Source organism: Pteropus medius, unplaced genomic scaffold (assembly GCF_902729225.1).
Source record: "Pteropus medius unplaced genomic scaffold, Ma_sr-lr_union100, whole genome shotgun sequence".
Classification (NCBI taxonomy): domain Eukaryota; kingdom Metazoa; phylum Chordata; class Mammalia; order Chiroptera; family Pteropodidae; genus Pteropus; species Pteropus medius.
The window spans coordinates 21,200,007-21,217,400 of NW_024344370.1; positions in this window are offsets into that span (position 1 = coordinate 21,200,007).

A 17,394-nucleotide genomic window follows, 5' to 3' on the forward strand; every position below is an offset into this window, starting at 1 on the left:
GTAAATTCATCTTTTATTCTTAAAATTCTATCAGTTTTCGCGTCATGTATTTTGATGCATTGTTTTTAGGCACATGCTCGTTAAATAACGTAATTTATTTTTGGAGTAGTTACCCCTTTATTATTATGTAGTGAACCTCTCTATTTTTGATAACTTTACTCTTTCTCAAGTCTATTCCGTCTGAAATAAATAAAGCTATTAGTGCTTTATTTTTATTAATACTATAATGATATACCTTTTTCCATCTATTTACCTTTTTCCAAATTATTTTTTAAATTTTATATTAGTTTTAGATATACAGCATAATAGTTAGACATTTAAATAATTTATGAAGTGATCTCTCTGATTGCTCTAGCATCCACCTGGCACTATACATAGCCATTACAATATTATTGAACACATTTCCCACACTGCACTTCACATTCTCATTGCTATTTTGTAACTACCAATTTGTACTTATTAAATTCCCCTCCCATCTAGCAATCACCAGTTTTTTTTTATCTATATCTATGAGTCTGTTTTTTGTTTTGTTTGTCCTTTTAATTTGTTCCTTAGATCTCACATGTAAGTGAAATCATATGGTATTTACCTTTCTCTGAGTTATTTCACTTAGCATATTTTCTAGATTCATCCATGTCATTGGAAATGATAAGATTTTATTTTTTATGGCTGAGTAATATTCCATAGTATAAATGTACCATAACTTCTTTATTCAATCCTCTAATGATAGGCACTTAGATTGCTTCTATATCATGGCTATTATAAATAGTATTACAGTGAATATAAGGGCTCATACATCTTTTCAAATTAGCGTTATGTATTTTTGGATAAATACCCAGAAGGGCAATTGATGGGTCATAAGGTTGCTCTATTTACTTTTCTGAGGAACCTCCAAACTGTTTTCCACAACAGCTCTTGTGGGTTTCCTTTTTTCACATCCCCACCAACACTTGTTGATTTATTGATAATAGCCATTTTGACAGATGTGAGGTGATATCTCATTGTACTTTCACTTTACATTTCTCTGATAATTAGTGATGCCGAGCATCTTTTCATATGTCTATTGGCTATCTGTATGTTCTTTTTGAAGAATTGTCTATTGAGATCCTTTGCCCATTTTTTAATAGGATAGTTTATTTTTCTGGTGTTGAGTTGTATGAGTTCTTTACAAGTTTTGAATATTACCTCCTTATCATATATATCATTGATAAATATCTTTTTCCATTCAGTATGTTGTCCTTCCACTTTAGTGATAGTTTCCTTTGTTGTGCAAAACATTTTTAGTTTGAGGTAGTTCCATTTGTTTATTTTTTCTTTTGTTTTCCTTGCCTGAGGAGATATATCAGAAAAAAATATTACTAAGAACAATGTCAGAGAGTTTACTGTCTATGTTTTCTCCTAGGAGTTTTATGGTTCCAGGTCTTACATTTAAGTCTTTATGCATTTTGAGCTTATTCCTATATATGGTGTAAGAAGGTGGTCCAGTTTTACTTTTTGCATGTGTTTGTTCAGTTTTCACAACACCATTTATTTAATAGTCTGTTTTTAACCCATTGTATATTCATGCCTTCTTTCTCATATATTAACTGACCATATAAGCATGAATTTATTTCTAGGCTCTCTACTCTGCTTTATTGATCTATATGTATGTTTTTATACCGATACCATGCTGTTTGGGTTACTGTAGTCTTGTAGTATAGTTTGATATTAGGTATTGTGATACCTCCAACTTTGTTCTTTTTAAATACTGCCGTTGTTATTTGGGTTCTTGTGTGGCTCCATGTAAATTTTTTAATTATTTGTTCTAGTTCTGTGAAAATTGGCATTGCTATTTTGATAAGGACTACATTGAATCTACAAATCGCTTTAGATAGTATGGACATTTTAACAATGCTAATTCTTCCTGTCCATGAGCACATTATATACTTCCATTTATTTTTATCTTTTTCAAATGTTTTTATTGACAATTTTTTGAGTACAGGTTTTTCACCTTTTTGGTTAAATTTATTCCTAGGTATTTTATTATTGGATACAAATGTAAATAGGATTGTTTTCTTAATATTTCTTACTAATAGTTCATCATTGGAGTATAAAAATGCAACTAACTTTTGAATATTAATTTTGTATCCTACTAATTTCCTAAATTCATTTATCAGTTCTAACAATTTTTTGATGAAATCTACATATATATAGTATCATGTCATCTGAAAAAGTTAACAGATTTATTTCTTCTTTTCCAATTTGAATGTGCTTTATTTCTTTACTTGTCTGATTGCTGTAGCTAGGACTTCCAATATTATGTTGAATAAAAGTGGTGAATGTGGACATTCTTGTCTTGTTTCTAATTTTAAGGAAAACACTTACTGCTTTTCCCTGTTGAGTCTGATATTAGCTTTAGGTTTGTGATATATGGCCTTTATTATTGAGTTATGTTCCCTCTATTCCTTTTTTGCTGAGAGTTTTTTTTTTATCACAAATGAATGCTGTATTTTGTCAAACTTTTTTTCTGCATCTATTGATATGATCATATGATTTTTATCTTTCTATGTTAATGTGGTGTATCACAAATGATTTGAGAATATAGAACCAGTCTTTAACTCAAGGGATAAATCTAACTTGATCATGGTAAATGATCGTTTTAATATGTTGCTGAATTAGATTTGATAATATTTTGTTGAAAATTTTTGCATGTATGTTCATCAGAGATATTGGCCTATAATTTTTTTTTGGAATGTCTTTGTCTGGTTTTGGATTCAGGGTAATGGTAGCCTCGTAAAATGAGCTTGGGAGCCCTTCTTCCTCTTGAATTTTTTTGAATAGTTTGAGAATAGGTGTTAATCTTTGAATGTTTGGTGAAATATACCTGTGAAGCCATTCAATCAAGGACATTTTTTTTTGTTTGGATATTTTCTATTCTGATTCATTTTGTTAGTAGTAATTGCTGGGTTCACATTTTCTTTTCTTCTTGACTCAGTATTGAGAGATTGTATGTTTCTAGAAATGTATTCGTTTCTTCCATAATGTGCAACTTTTTGGCATATAATTGCTTGATGTATTTTCTTATAATTTTTATATTTTTGTGCAGTCAGGTGTTATTTCTCCTCTTTTACTTCTGATTTATTTATTTGGGTCCTCTCTCCTTTTTTTCTTGATGAGTCTGGAAAAAGTTTATTAATTTTTAAAATTTTTTTTCAATGAACCAACTCTTGGTTTCAATGATCATATATATATAATATATAATATATAATAAATACATAATATATAATAAATATATAATATATAATATAAAATAAACATATATAATATATAACATAAATATTTATGCAAATATATATAACATATATTTTTTAGACTATTTTGTTTATTTCTGCTTTGATCTTTATTATTCTCTTTCTTCTAATCACTTTGGGTTTTGTTTGCAGTTCTTTTTCTACTTCCTTTAAGTGAAACTTTAGATTGTTATTTGAGATTTTTTTTCCTTGAGGTAGGCTGTATCACTATAAATTTCTCTCTTGGGACTGCTTTTGCTGTGTCCCATAATTTTTGAGTCATTGTGTTTTTATTTCCATTTGTCTCCAGGTATCATTTGATTTTTCCCTTGATCTCATAGTTAACCCATTCATTGTTTAGTAACATGTTTTTAGGCTCCATGTGTTTGTGGGTTTCTTTTTTCAGCTTTTTTCTTGTAATTGATTTTTAGTTTCATCCCATTGTGGTCAGAGAAAACACTTAATATGATTTCAGTTTTCTTAAATTTATTGAGACTTATTTTGTGACCTAGCATGTGGTCTAACTTCAAAATTTTTCTACGTGCAATTGAGAATATACATTCTGCTGCTTCTAGGTGAAATGCTCTTAAAATATCAATTAAATCCATCTGGTCTAGTGTGTCATTTAAGGTCACTGTTTTCTTGTTGATTTTCTGTCTGAAAGATCTGTGCATGGGTGTCAATGGTGTGTTAAAGTCCCCTACTGTGACTGTATTACTGTTGATCTCTCCCTTTATGTCAATCAATATTTGCTTTATATACTTAGATGCTCCTATGTTAGGTGAATAAACATTTAATAGTGTTATGTTCTCTTGCTAAATTGATCTCTTTATCATTATATAAAGCCCTTCATTGTCTCTTATTATATCATTTGCTTTATGACCTATTTTGTCTTATATGAGTATTGCTACCCCAGCCTTTTTTATTTTCATTTGCATAAAATATTATTTTATATCTTTTACTTCCTTTATTATTATTTATTTATTAAAATTATTGATGTGGCATTGGTTAATGAAATAGGTTTCAAGTGTACAATTCAATAATATGTCATATGTATATTGCATTATGTGTTCACCAACCAAAGTTAAATTTCTTTCTGTCTTCAAATATTTGACCCCTTTAACTCCTAACTACCTCTCTGTTCCCGCTTCCCTCTGGTAACTACTAACCCACTGTCTGCATCCATGAGTCTTTGTTTGTCATTTTTGTTACTTTCAGTTTTATATACCACATATGAGTGAAATCAGATGTTTCTCAACATTTTCTGTTCTACTTATTTTGCTTATCATGATCTCAAGATCTTTCCATTTCCTTTTGTCTGTGTGTCTTTTGATCTGTAGTGGGTCTCTTGTAAGTAGCATATATGGGTCTTATTTTCATATCCATTCAGCTATCCCATGTCTTTTGATTGGAGCATTCAATTCATTTATATGTAAAGTGATTATTGATAAGTATGTAGTTACTATCATTTAATATTCATATTTATGTTTTTTTTTCCTTCTTTTTCTTAAAGAAGTCCCTTAAATATTTCTTGTGATACTGGCTTGTTGGTAATGAATTCCTTTAGCTTTCTCCTGTTAGGAAAGCTCTTTATCTCACCTTCAATTTTAATTGATAATCTTGCTGGATAGAGTGGTCTTGGTTTTAGGTCTTTGCTTTTTATCACTTTGAAATTTTTGTGCCATTCCCTTCTGGCTTCTAAAGTTTCTGTTGAGAAATCAGCTGACTATATTATGAGAGTAGCCTTGTAAATAACTAGCTGCCTTTTTCTTGCTGCTTTCAGAATTCTTTGTCTTTAACCTTCTTCATTTTAATTATGATGTGTCTTGGTGTGAGTCTCTTGAGGTTCATTTTGTTTGTGATTCTCTATGCTTCCTGGACTCATATGTCTATTTCCTTCACCAGATTAGGGAAGTTTTCTGTCATTAATTCTTCAAATAGGTTCTCAATCCCTTGTTGTTTCTCTTTTCCTTATGATATCCTTATTATGAGAATGTTGATATGTTTGATGTTGTCCCACTGGTCTCTTAAACTTTCTTTATTAGTTTTATTCTTTTTCTTTTTGTTGTTCCAATTTTGCTGTTCCAGTTTTCTGCTATTTTGTCTTCCAAATCACTGATTCGATCCTCTGCTTCATCTAATTTACTGTTGATTCCTCTAGTGTATTGTTCATTTCAGTTATCATATTCATCATTTATGATTAGTTCTTTTCTATAGTTTCTATGTCCTTTTTTTATGCTTACTACCACTCTGTTGGAGTCCTCACTAATCTCACAAATTTTCCTCCTAAGTTCATTGAGCATCCTTGTTATCATTGTTTTGAACTCTGTTTCTGGCAGGTTGCTTACTTCCATTTTGTTTAATTTTTTCTTTTCTGGAGTTTTATCCTGTTGTTTTATTCATAGCATGTTTCTTTTCTTTATTATTTAGTTACCTCTCTGTGTTTGTTTCTATGTATTATATAGAGCTACTAGATCTCCCAGTCTTAGTAGGGTGGCCTTATGTAATAGTTCCCTTGGGGCTCAGTGGCACAATATCCCTGGTTACCCGAGCTAAGTGCTCCAAGTGTGTCACTTGGATGGGTTGTATGTGCCCTGCTGTTATAGTTGAGCCTTGTTTGCTGTTTGCTCATCAATAGGAGGAAATGATCCTCAAGCTGATTGGTTGTGATGACTGGTCATGACCAGTGGAAGAGCTGTTGTGTAGGGCCTAATCCTACAGAGCAGGATTCACTTTAGCAGGGCTCTGATGCCTGACCAGTCTGCCCTTTGGGTGTGTCATCTTCAGATGTGATGCCAGGTGGTGCTCCAGATTAGACTGAAGCCGGCCACTGAGCATGCAGGCTAGAACCTCTGGATAGGCCCTGATGCAGGCCAAGTTCAGTTTCAGCCTGTGCCCTGCCTGGGAAACCTGGCATGCACCACCAAGCAATCTTCAGATGTCAACCACCAGAGCTGGTCTTAGGGGAGCTTTGAAAGGCCAAGCTGAGAACTGAGGCTAGCTGCTGCTAGTAACAAGCTTGTAGCTGCTCAGTAAGAGATATGGAGCACACTGAGGACAGATGCTATTTGTTTGTTTAAGTTTTTTGAACTTTTGGGAGAATTTGGAAGTTTGCAGCATGAGCCAAGACAGCCATTTGTATGGAAATGCCAATAGAGGCGACTTGGGTGGTCCCAAATATTGGGAAGGGAATCACCTGGGCAAGGTCAGTTGTGTTAGCCAGGTTAATGGAGACTCAGATATTGTGGCTGCCAGCATCTGCATGCTGGGTGGGAGGAGAGCTCAACAAATGAACAGTGGCCTTCACCAGTTCTTGTGTCTGGAAGAATGCTGCTTCTCCATCCCTTGCCCTGAAACCAGACAACTCAGTTTCTCCCTATATGTCCTTGGTGCCTTTTGAGCTACTGGGGCTCAGAGTGATTTCATCAGTGGGTAAGTCCATGCACTGGTCCTTTAAGAGGAGCACCTGTGACTCCTGCAGTCCTCTAACTCAGCCGCAATCTTCGCCGATTTTCACATCCTGATTTTGTGAGTCTTTTTTTTTTTTCTCAGCACTGTAACCCTGGTCTGGAACCAGGGGCTGGGAGCCCTCACTTTTCCAGGAGAAACCTCCATAGCCAAGATTTCCTTTCAAATTTCAACTGCCACATGAGGTATGAGACCAGCCCATTATACATCTTAGTCCATTCTACCAGTTTCAAGGGGGCTTCTCTAAGTCCTTAGTTGTAGGACTTCTGTTCAGCTAGTCTTCAGGAAATTTTCAATGATGGTTGTTTTGTAGTTTAGTTGTAATTTTTATGTGGTCATGAGAGGAGGCAAGCACAGCATCTATGTACTCTGCCATCTTGACTGGAAGCTAATTGGTGCATTTTTAGATTATTGATATTCAAAATGATTATCGACATAATTGGATTCATGTCTATGATATTTGTTACGTTTTCTCTTTGTTGCCTTTGCTCATTGTTTTCTATTTTGCATTTCCTTTTTCAGCCTTTTATGGTTTTGTTTTATATAATACATATTTTTCATATTTTTCTTATAATACATAAATGCCAGTTATTTTTTAAAAACTTTTATTTGGTGAGTTCTTTAGTTTGCAATTCACATTTGCAACTAATCCAAATCCACTTTTAAGTAACACTATACCATTTCATGAACAGCAACAGTACCTTAAGATAACAAAATAATTCTAATTCTTCCTCTTATCCCATGTATAATTGCTGTTATTCACTTCACTTATGTAAAAACATACATAGTTGAACACACTGTTAATATTATTATTTTGAAGAAATTATCTGTTAGATAAATTAATAATAACACAAATTATTTTAAAAATTTTTACTGTTTCTCATATTTCTACTCTGATGCTTTCCTTTCCTTATGTATTTCTGAATTTCTGACCTAGATCACTTTTCTTCTCTTGAAAAAATTTAACATTTCTTGCAAGAAAAGTCTACTGGCAACAAATTCTCTCAATTTTTGTTTGTCTGAGGAAGTCTATTTCTCTTTCAGTTTTGAAGAATAATTTTACAAGGCAGAGAATTCTAGATTTATGTGTTTTTTTCTTAACACTTTAATTATTCCAATTCACATTTTTGCTGCCTGAATGGTTTCTGAGAAGTCAAATGTAATTCTCATTCTTCTTCCTCTATAGGCAATGAAATTTTTTAAATTTGGTTTCCTTCAAGATTTTTTTCTTTATCTTTAATTTTCTGTAGCTCGAAAATTATATGCCTAGGTGTTTTGTCTTGTTTTGTGTTTGATATTTACTGTGCTTTACATTCTTTGACTTCCTGGATCTGTGGTTTGGTGTCTGGCATTAATTTAGGGGGATTTCAGTCATTATAGTTTCAAATACTCCTTCTACTTCTTGTTTTTTACATATGTTACTCGTTTTGTAGTTTTCTCAGTTTTTGCATATTGTTTCTTTTTTTCAGTCATTTTTTTCCCATTGGCTTTTCAGTTTTGAAGGTTTTTATTGAGATATACTAAAATTCATAGGTTATTTCCTTAGCCCTGTCCAGTCTACTAATAAAACTATCAAAGACATTCTTCATTTCTGTTAGTTTTTGATCTCTAGCATTTCTTTTTAGTTCTTTCTTGAAAATCCAATCTCTTTGTTTACATTGCCCATCTTTTTGTTGTTGTCTATTTTAAACTTCAAATCTCTTAACACATTAATCAATGATTTTTTAAATTCACTATCTGATAAATTCAACATCCCTGCCATATCTGAGTTCAATTCTGTTGTTGGCTCTGTCTCTCGAACTCTCTTTTTTGCCTTTCGGTGGTGTGTCTTGATTTTTTTTTCTTGATAGTCAGGCTTAATGAACTTGGTAAAATGAACTGCTGCAAATAGATCTTTAGTAATGTGCTGTTAAGGTGCTGGGGGAGAATTCTCTAGTCCTGTGATTAATACTTAGTCATTTGATAAGCCCATGTCTCTGGACTATAAAATTCACATGTACATCTTAGGTTTTCTCCCTATTAAAATGGGATAAGATGGCTAGAGCGAGCTGGCATTAGGTATTTCTCTTCTCCATTATGAAAGGTTAAAGGGGTTAGTGTATTCCCTTTCTACATGTCAGATTCTGCTAAAAACGAAAGAGATCAGACTCAGATTAAATATGTAATGACTATAGTTAATATTTTGTATTGTATACTTGAAATTTGATAAGAGGTAAATCTTAAGTTTTGTTGTTGTTGTTTTGTTTTGTTTTGTTTTGTTTTGTTTACAATAAAAGGTAACTGTGTGAGGTAATGTGTATGTTTTAATTTTTTTTTTTCCCTGAGGTGGATGTTGTTAAGAAGAACAGAATCTTGTGCTGCATTTCAAAGTGTTTTCTTTCCCCCCTTCTTGTCAGAAGTATGAGGAGATTTTTTTTTCTGTTATTTATTATGACAGTATGGTAGAGCTTCTGGAGGTAATATTCACAAAGGTGTTAAAGTCTCCAATCATTGAGTCTTCCTGGAGTTTTTATTTCTTAGTTTTTTCCATATTGAACTTCAAGCAATTTATCAGTTACATTTCAAATTTTCCCATCTTGGAATTGGTTCTGGTGGAAGTTTTAACTAGAGAGTTCCAGTAAGTTGTGATTCTCTGTATTTACCTTTCAATCTCTCCAATTTTGGGGACAGTGGTTGCCCTGAGACCTAACTTCTCCAATGAATCTAAGAAATATTTTTTTCAGATTGTTTAGGTTTTCACTTACTATTAGATGGAATATAGACTTCTAAGCTTTTGATGTGCTGGACCAGAAACTAGAAATCTTGATGCTTGCTTTAATATTTTCCCAAATTTATTGAGAATTAAATGACAAATGTATGTATTTAGTCTATTAAGTGATAATTTTATGTACACACACACACTTTGAGGAATGATTACCAAGATCAAGATAATTAACACTTTGTTACCTCACATAGTTAACTCTAATTTTTTTTGTGATGAAATTACAAAGATCTACTCTCAGCAACTTTCAAATATACAACATTATATTATTAACTACAGTCACTATGTTGTACATTAGATATTCTGAACTTATTTTTCTTATAATTGAAAATTTGTACACTTTGATCTACATCTCTCATTTATCACTTTCCCCAACCTCTGGAAACCATCATTCTATTCTCTTTTGCCATAAAATCAGCTTCCATAAAATCAAATTCCATATATAAGTGATAGCATATTGTATTTATCTTTGACTTATTTTCCATAGCATAATGCCCTCCAGACTCAATTATATTGTTGCAAATTGCAGAGTACGGCTGAATAATATTCAATCGTGTGTGTGTGTGTGATATGTTTGTGTTCATGATATATACATATGTATGTATATATCACATTTTTATCCATTCATATGTTGAAGGACATTTAGTTTGTTTTCATATCTTAGCTATTACAAATAATGCTGTAATTAATATGAGTGTACATAAATCTATTTGAAATTCTGATTTTGTTTCTTCCAGATATATAGCCAGGAGCGGAATTGTTAGTTCTTATAGTACTTCTATTTCACTTTTTGAGGAATTGCAATATTTTATTTCCATAATGCCTGTACAAATTTGCATTACTGCCAACACTGTATAAAGGTTCCCTTTTCTCCACATTCTTGCCAACATTTGTTATCTGTTCTCTTTTTGATAATAGTCATTCTAACATCTGTGAGGTGATAGCTCATTTGGTTTTGATATGAGTTTCCCTGATGATAAGCAATAGTGAGCACTGTTTTATATACCTATTGACCATCTGTCTCTGAGAAAATGTGCACTCAGGTCTTCTGCACATTTATTAACTGTATTATTTGCTTTACTGTTATTGAGTTGCATGAGTTCTCTATATATTTTGGATAGTAACCTCTTTTCAGATACATGGGCCTATGTTTATGCTAGTAACACACTGTTTTGATTACAGTAGCTTTGCAATATAATGTGAAATGAAGAAGTGTGATATCTCTAGCTTTGTTCTCAAGATATCTATGACTATCTTGGATCTTCTGTGGTTCCAAAGAAATTTTCGGATAGTTTCTTTTCTATTTCTGAAAAAAAAAATGCTATCAAAATTTTTATAAGGATTCCATTAAGTCTGTAGATCACTTTGGGTAGTATGGTCATTTTCATAATATTAATTCTTCTAATCTAAGAACACAGAATAACTTTCTGTTTATCTATGTCTTCTTTAATTTATTTCATTAATGTCTTATAGTTTTCAGTATACAAGTAATTCATCTTGATTATATTTATTCCTAAATATTTTATTATTTTAGATGCTACTGTAAAAGAAATTACTTTCTTAGTTTCAGATAGTTTGTTATCGGTATATAGACATGTAACTGCTTTAGTTTGTTGATTTTGTATCCTACAATTTTAGCAAATTTATTTCTTAGTTATAACAGTTATTTAGTGGAGTCTTTAGGATTTCCTACATATAAGATTGTGTCATTTGCAACCAAATAATCTGACATGTTTGTTTCCAGTTTGGTGAAATTATTACTTTTACTTGCCTAATGCTATAAGTGGGATTACCAGTACTATGATGAATAAAAATGACAAAAGTAGGCATCATTTTTTTTTGTTCCTGTTTATAGAGAAAAGGCTTTTAACTTTCACTGCTATGTTTAATGTTAGCTATGGACTTGTCCTATATGGTCTTTATTATGTTGATGTATGTTTTTAATATCAAAACTTTCAAAAGTTTACATGATGAGAGGTATTACATTTTATCAAATGCTTCTGCAGGTGTTGAAATAATCGTATGACTTTTTCCTTCCTTCTATTAATACAATCTATAACATTTGTACACACACACACGCACACACACATATACATATATATATGTGTATATGTGTATATATATATGTATACGCGTGTGTGCGTGTGTGTGTGTGTGTGTGTGTATTTATATATATATATATATATATATATATATATATATATATATATATATATATAGAAACAATCTTGTATCCCAGGGATAAATCCCATATAATATAATATAATAATACATTATATTATATATAATATAAAAATATATATTATATTATATATAATATAAAAATATATTTTTATATATATAATATAAAAATATAATAATGGTGTATGATACTTTTCATGTGCTCTTGAATTCAGTTTGCTAGTATTTAGTTGAGGATATTTATATCTATGTTCATCAGGAATATTGCCCTGTAATTTTTTATTTTTATAGTCTTCTTGTCTGGCTTTGGTACAAGGGTAATGCTAGCCTCATAAAATGAGATTGAAAATGTTTCTTATTATTCCATTTTTGGGGGAAGATTTTTTTAAAGCTATGGTATAAATTCTTATTTAAAGTTTTGATAGAATTCATCTGTGAAACCATCCGGTCCTAGGCTTTTATTTGTTGGAATATTTTATTTACTGATTCAATTGCCTTGCTCATTATTGATCTGCTCAGATTTTCTATTATTTCATGATTCATTCTTGGTAGGTTGTATGTTTCTGGAAATTTATCTACTAATTTTTTGGCACATAATTGTATATGTAGTTTTTCATGATCCTTTATATTTCTGTGATATTACATGTAATGCCTCCTTTTTCATTTATAACTTTATTAATTTGAGTCATGTCTCTTTTCTTAGTTTAATTAACGATTTGTCAATTTTATCTTTTTCAAAAATTCACTGTTATTGACATTTTCTATTGTCTGTCTAGTGTATATTTTATTTATCTTCTAATAGTTGTAATTTATTTTCTTTTTTAACTGTGGGCTTACTTTGATTTTCATTTTCTATTCCTTGAGGTATAAAGTTAGGTTTTTTATTTGAGGGTTTTTTTTTTTGACCTGATGTAGGCATTTACTTATATAAACTTTTGTCTTAGAACTGCTTTTGCTGCTTTCCATGAAATTATATATACATTTTTTTGTTTCCATTATCATTTGTCTTAAGCTATTTTTAAGTTATCTTTTGATTTCTTCTTTAACACATTGGTTGTTCAGAAGAATGTTATTTAACTTGAACATGTTTGTAAATTTATCAGCTTTCTACTTGCTATTGATTATTTTTCATACCATTATGGTAAAAAAATACTTGATATAATTTTAATCTTCTTAAATTTGTTTAGATGTTTTTTAACCTAACATATGTTCTATTGTGGAGAATGCTCTGTGTGAATTTGAGAAAACTGTGTATTGTGCTACTGTGGATGGAATGTTCTGTATATATCTTTTAGGTCCATTTTATATAAAGTTAGTTTCAAAATTATTAGTTCTTTATTGATTTTATGTATAGATAATTTATCCATTGTTGACAATCGAGTATTAACATTCCCTACTATTATTGAACATCTGCCAATTTTTCCCCTCAGATATGTTAATTTAAAATATATATTGGTGCTCTAATAACAGGTGTATATGTATTTACAATTGTTACTTCCTATTGATTGACTCTTTTATCACCATATAATGACCTTGTTTGTCTCTTGTTACAGTATATAACTTACAGTCTATTTTGTCTAATGTAAGTATAGCTACCTCTGCTCTATGTTGGTTTCCCTTTGCATGGAAGCTTTTTTTTCAACCCTATACTTTCAACCTATGAGTGTTCTTATATCCTAAGTTAATCTATTGTAGACAATATATAATTTGTTTGTTTGTTTTTCTATTCATTAAGTCATTCTATGTCTTTTAATTGGAAATTTTAAACCATTTACATTTAAAATAATTACTGATAGGTAAAGATTTACTATCACCATTTTGTTAACTACTCTGATTTTTTTTTTATAGTTTCTTTGCTCTTTTCTTCCTCTCTTGTTGTCTTTATTGTGAATTAATTTTTATCTTGGTAATGCTTTTATTAGTTTCTCTTTATCATTTGTATATTTATTATGGGGTTTTGCTTTGAGATTACCATGAGGCTTTCACAATAGATCATATCATTATAAGTCTATTTAAAGCTGATCCCAACTTAACTTCAATTGCATAAAATCATCTATATATTTATTATCTCTTTCAATATTTTATATTGTTGATGTCCCAATTTACATCTTCTTATATTGTGTATCCATTAACAAAATATTGTGACTATAGCTATTTTTTAACACTTTTTCTTTGAAATTATATGCCATAGTTTAAGTAGTTTACACACCACCACTGCAGCATTAGGGTACTTTGACTATATATTTATCTTTACCAATGGATGTTATAGTTTCATAAATTTGAATTTTACTACTTAGTTCCTTTTCATTTAAGCTTGCAGAATGAACTTCAGTATTTTTCATAAGTCAGGTCTAGTAGTGATAAATTCCCTCATCTTTTGTTTCTCTGAGAAAACATTTATTTCACCTTAAATTTTGAAGGACAACATTGCTGAGTAGAGTATTTTTGGTCAGAAGTGTTTTTACTTTAAGTATCTTGAATATGTCATCCTACTCTTTTCTGTCGTTCAGAGTTTCCATTAAGAAATAAGCTGACTGGAGTAATTTCTTATACATAACTCTTTTTCTCCTGTGGCTTTCAAAATACTCTTTCTGTCCCTGTATCTCTGTGCAGATCTCTTTGGGTTGAAACTGTGGATTTTTAACCTTCACGTATGGCCATATGTCTCCCCCAGATTTAAGAAACTTTCAGCCATTGTTTCTTCAATTAATTTTCTGTCCTATTACCTTTCTCTTTTCCTTGTACTGTTTAATGAAAATATTTTATCACTTAATTTACTGTAATTCATGTTGGCTTTCTTTATTCTTTTTCAATCTTATTTCTTTTTTCTTCTGACTGGGTACTATAGAGACATTTGCTATCAAGTTTGCAGATTCTTATATTTGATGGATCTTGCTATTGAATCTCTTTATTGAATTTTTTATTTTCCTCATTGTATTTTTCAGCTCCAGATTTGTTTTGTTCTTTTTCTATTGCCTTGTTAAAATTCCACTTCTTATTTTGTTCTTGCATTGTTTTCCTGGGAATGTTGACTTCTCTATCTGTGTTCTCTTGAATCTCATTCAGCTTCCTTAAAACAATTATTTTAAATACTTTTTTCAGGTATCTCACAGATCTCCATTTCCTTGGGGGCAGTTAAAAAATTCATGTTTTCCATTAGTGGTGTCAGTTTTACTGCTTTTTTGTGTTTATGCTGGCTTTGCTTTGATGTTTGTACTTTTGAAAGAACAGTCAACTTTTCCAGTCTTTTTGGACTGGCTTTGGTAGAGAAAGACTTTCATCTGGAGGTAGCTGCTAAGGTACTAGCTGAATGGATTGCACCATATCTGGTTCTTGGAAGGGCACATTGACATAGTCTCCATGCAGTTCCATCAGCTGAGGTTAACATTGTTGAAATCTTTGGTGGTTCTGTGACCAAGACTGTAGCAATTCTATGTGTGCCAGTTAAGGCAATTGGGTCCCCCAGAGGCAATGGCTGCTAGGATCCTCCTGTTTTCCTTTTTTATCTGTGAGAGAAAGTTCTAGAAAAGGGAATTCTTCTTGGTGCTTGGCATGTAGCACTAGCAGTCAGAGTGGCAGAGGTGCAGAGATCCTGGGGTCAGGCACATGCAGAATACAATGCCTGAATCCTAGAGTTCATGTGCACTTGCCGTGAAAGGAGTGCTGTTGTCTGAGGTGCAGGTTTATGCAAATCTACTGTGTAACTGGATTCTGTGCCTCTGGGGATTGTTACAGTGTATTGGTACATGTGTCTTATTGTATTCTTAGGTTATTATTTTTTTATGTATCCTGGTGAATTCATCCTATTAACTCATTTGGTTAAAGGAAGAAATATGTTCAAGATAAACAATTAAATTTTTCTACCTAAATTATCAAACATCCTCCAGAAATTTGTAGAAGTTTACCGAAGCTGCATATGAGAATACTTCCATTCTTAAATCTTCAAAACTGTGGAAGTTAATTGATTATATTAATATCTTCACATCTGACTATCAAATTTTTATCTCATTATGCTTTGCATTTTTAAATTTTTCAATTACAGTTGACATTCAATATTATTTTTTTATTAGTTTCAAGTGTACAGCATAGTAGTTAGACATTTTTATAATTTATGAAGTGATCCCTCTGATAAGTCTAGTACCAACCTAGCACCACACATAATTATAATATTATTGACTATATTCCCTATGCTGTAATTTACATCCCCGTTCCAAAACACTAATTTGAAAAGATATACGCATTCTTATGTTCATTTCAGCATTATTTATATTTTGCATTTTTAATTTGTAAAAAGTTAAGTATTTTTTTATATGCTGATTTTAATTTTTCATAACTTGATTATTCAAGTACTTTGAACATTTTCTAATTGGGAAATTGTATTTCTATTTATTTGCCATAATTCTTTATAAATTAAGAATAATAATTATTTTTATTTGGACATAAAACATTATATTACTTTCAAGTAATTATTTGATATTTGTATGTATTGTGAAATTATCACTACAGGAAGTCTAGATAACATCTGTTTCTACATATAGTTACAAATTTTTTGTGTGATAAGTACTTTAAAATCTATTCTTTTTACAACTTAAAAATGTGCAATACAGTATTATTAACTATAGTCACTATGCTGCATATTACATCACCATTAATTATTTATTTTATAATTGAGAGTTTGTACCTTTTGACTCCCTTTATCTTTCCACTGACTCCCATTCCCTACCTCTGGCAATTACCTATTATTCTATATATTGATAATTTTTAGAAATCAGTTCTACATATAAGTCAGAACACATGGTATTTGTTTTTCTATGTCTGACATTTCACTTAGCATAATGCCCTCGAGGTCCATTCATGTTGTCAAAAATAGTAAGTTTTCATTCATTTTTATGGCTGAAAGTAATGTATATTTAGAAAATATATATTCTATGTAATATATAAAATATAATATACATTATTATATTATATATTATATATATATTATGTATATAAATCACAGTTTTTAATCCATTTATCCATCAATGAAAACTTAACTTGTTTCCCTATCTTCGCTATTATAAATAATGCTGCAATGAACATAAGGATGCATATATCTTTTCAAATTAGTGTTTTGGATTTTTTTGAATAAATACCCAGAAGTGGAATTTCTGGTTTATATGGTAGTTCTATGGGTTTTTTTGTTTGTTTGTTTGTTTTTGTTTTTGTTTTTGTTTTTGTTTGAGCAATCTGTATACCATTTTCCACAACAGTTGCACCAACTTACATTGGACCAACAGTGAGCAAGGATTCTCTTTTCTCCACATCTTTGCCAACATTTGTTTTTTTCTTGTCTTTTTGACAATAGCCATTACAACAGGTGTGAGAAGATATTTCATTGTGGTTTTCATTGCATTTCACTGATGATTTTCATGTCCTGTTTGCCATCTATATATCTTATTTAGAGAAATGTCAATTCAGAACCCCTCCCCATTTTTTCTTAATAATATTTTTTTTATTTTGCAACTATAGTTAGCATATAATATTATATTAGTTTCAGATGTACAACATAGTGATTAGATATCTATATATCTCACAACATAATTGCAGTAAACTTAGTATTCATCTGAAACTATACGTAGTTACTATATTATTGACTATATTCCTTATGCTATGCTTTATATCTCCATGACAATTTTGTAACTACCATTTTCTACTACTTAACTCCTTCCATATTTT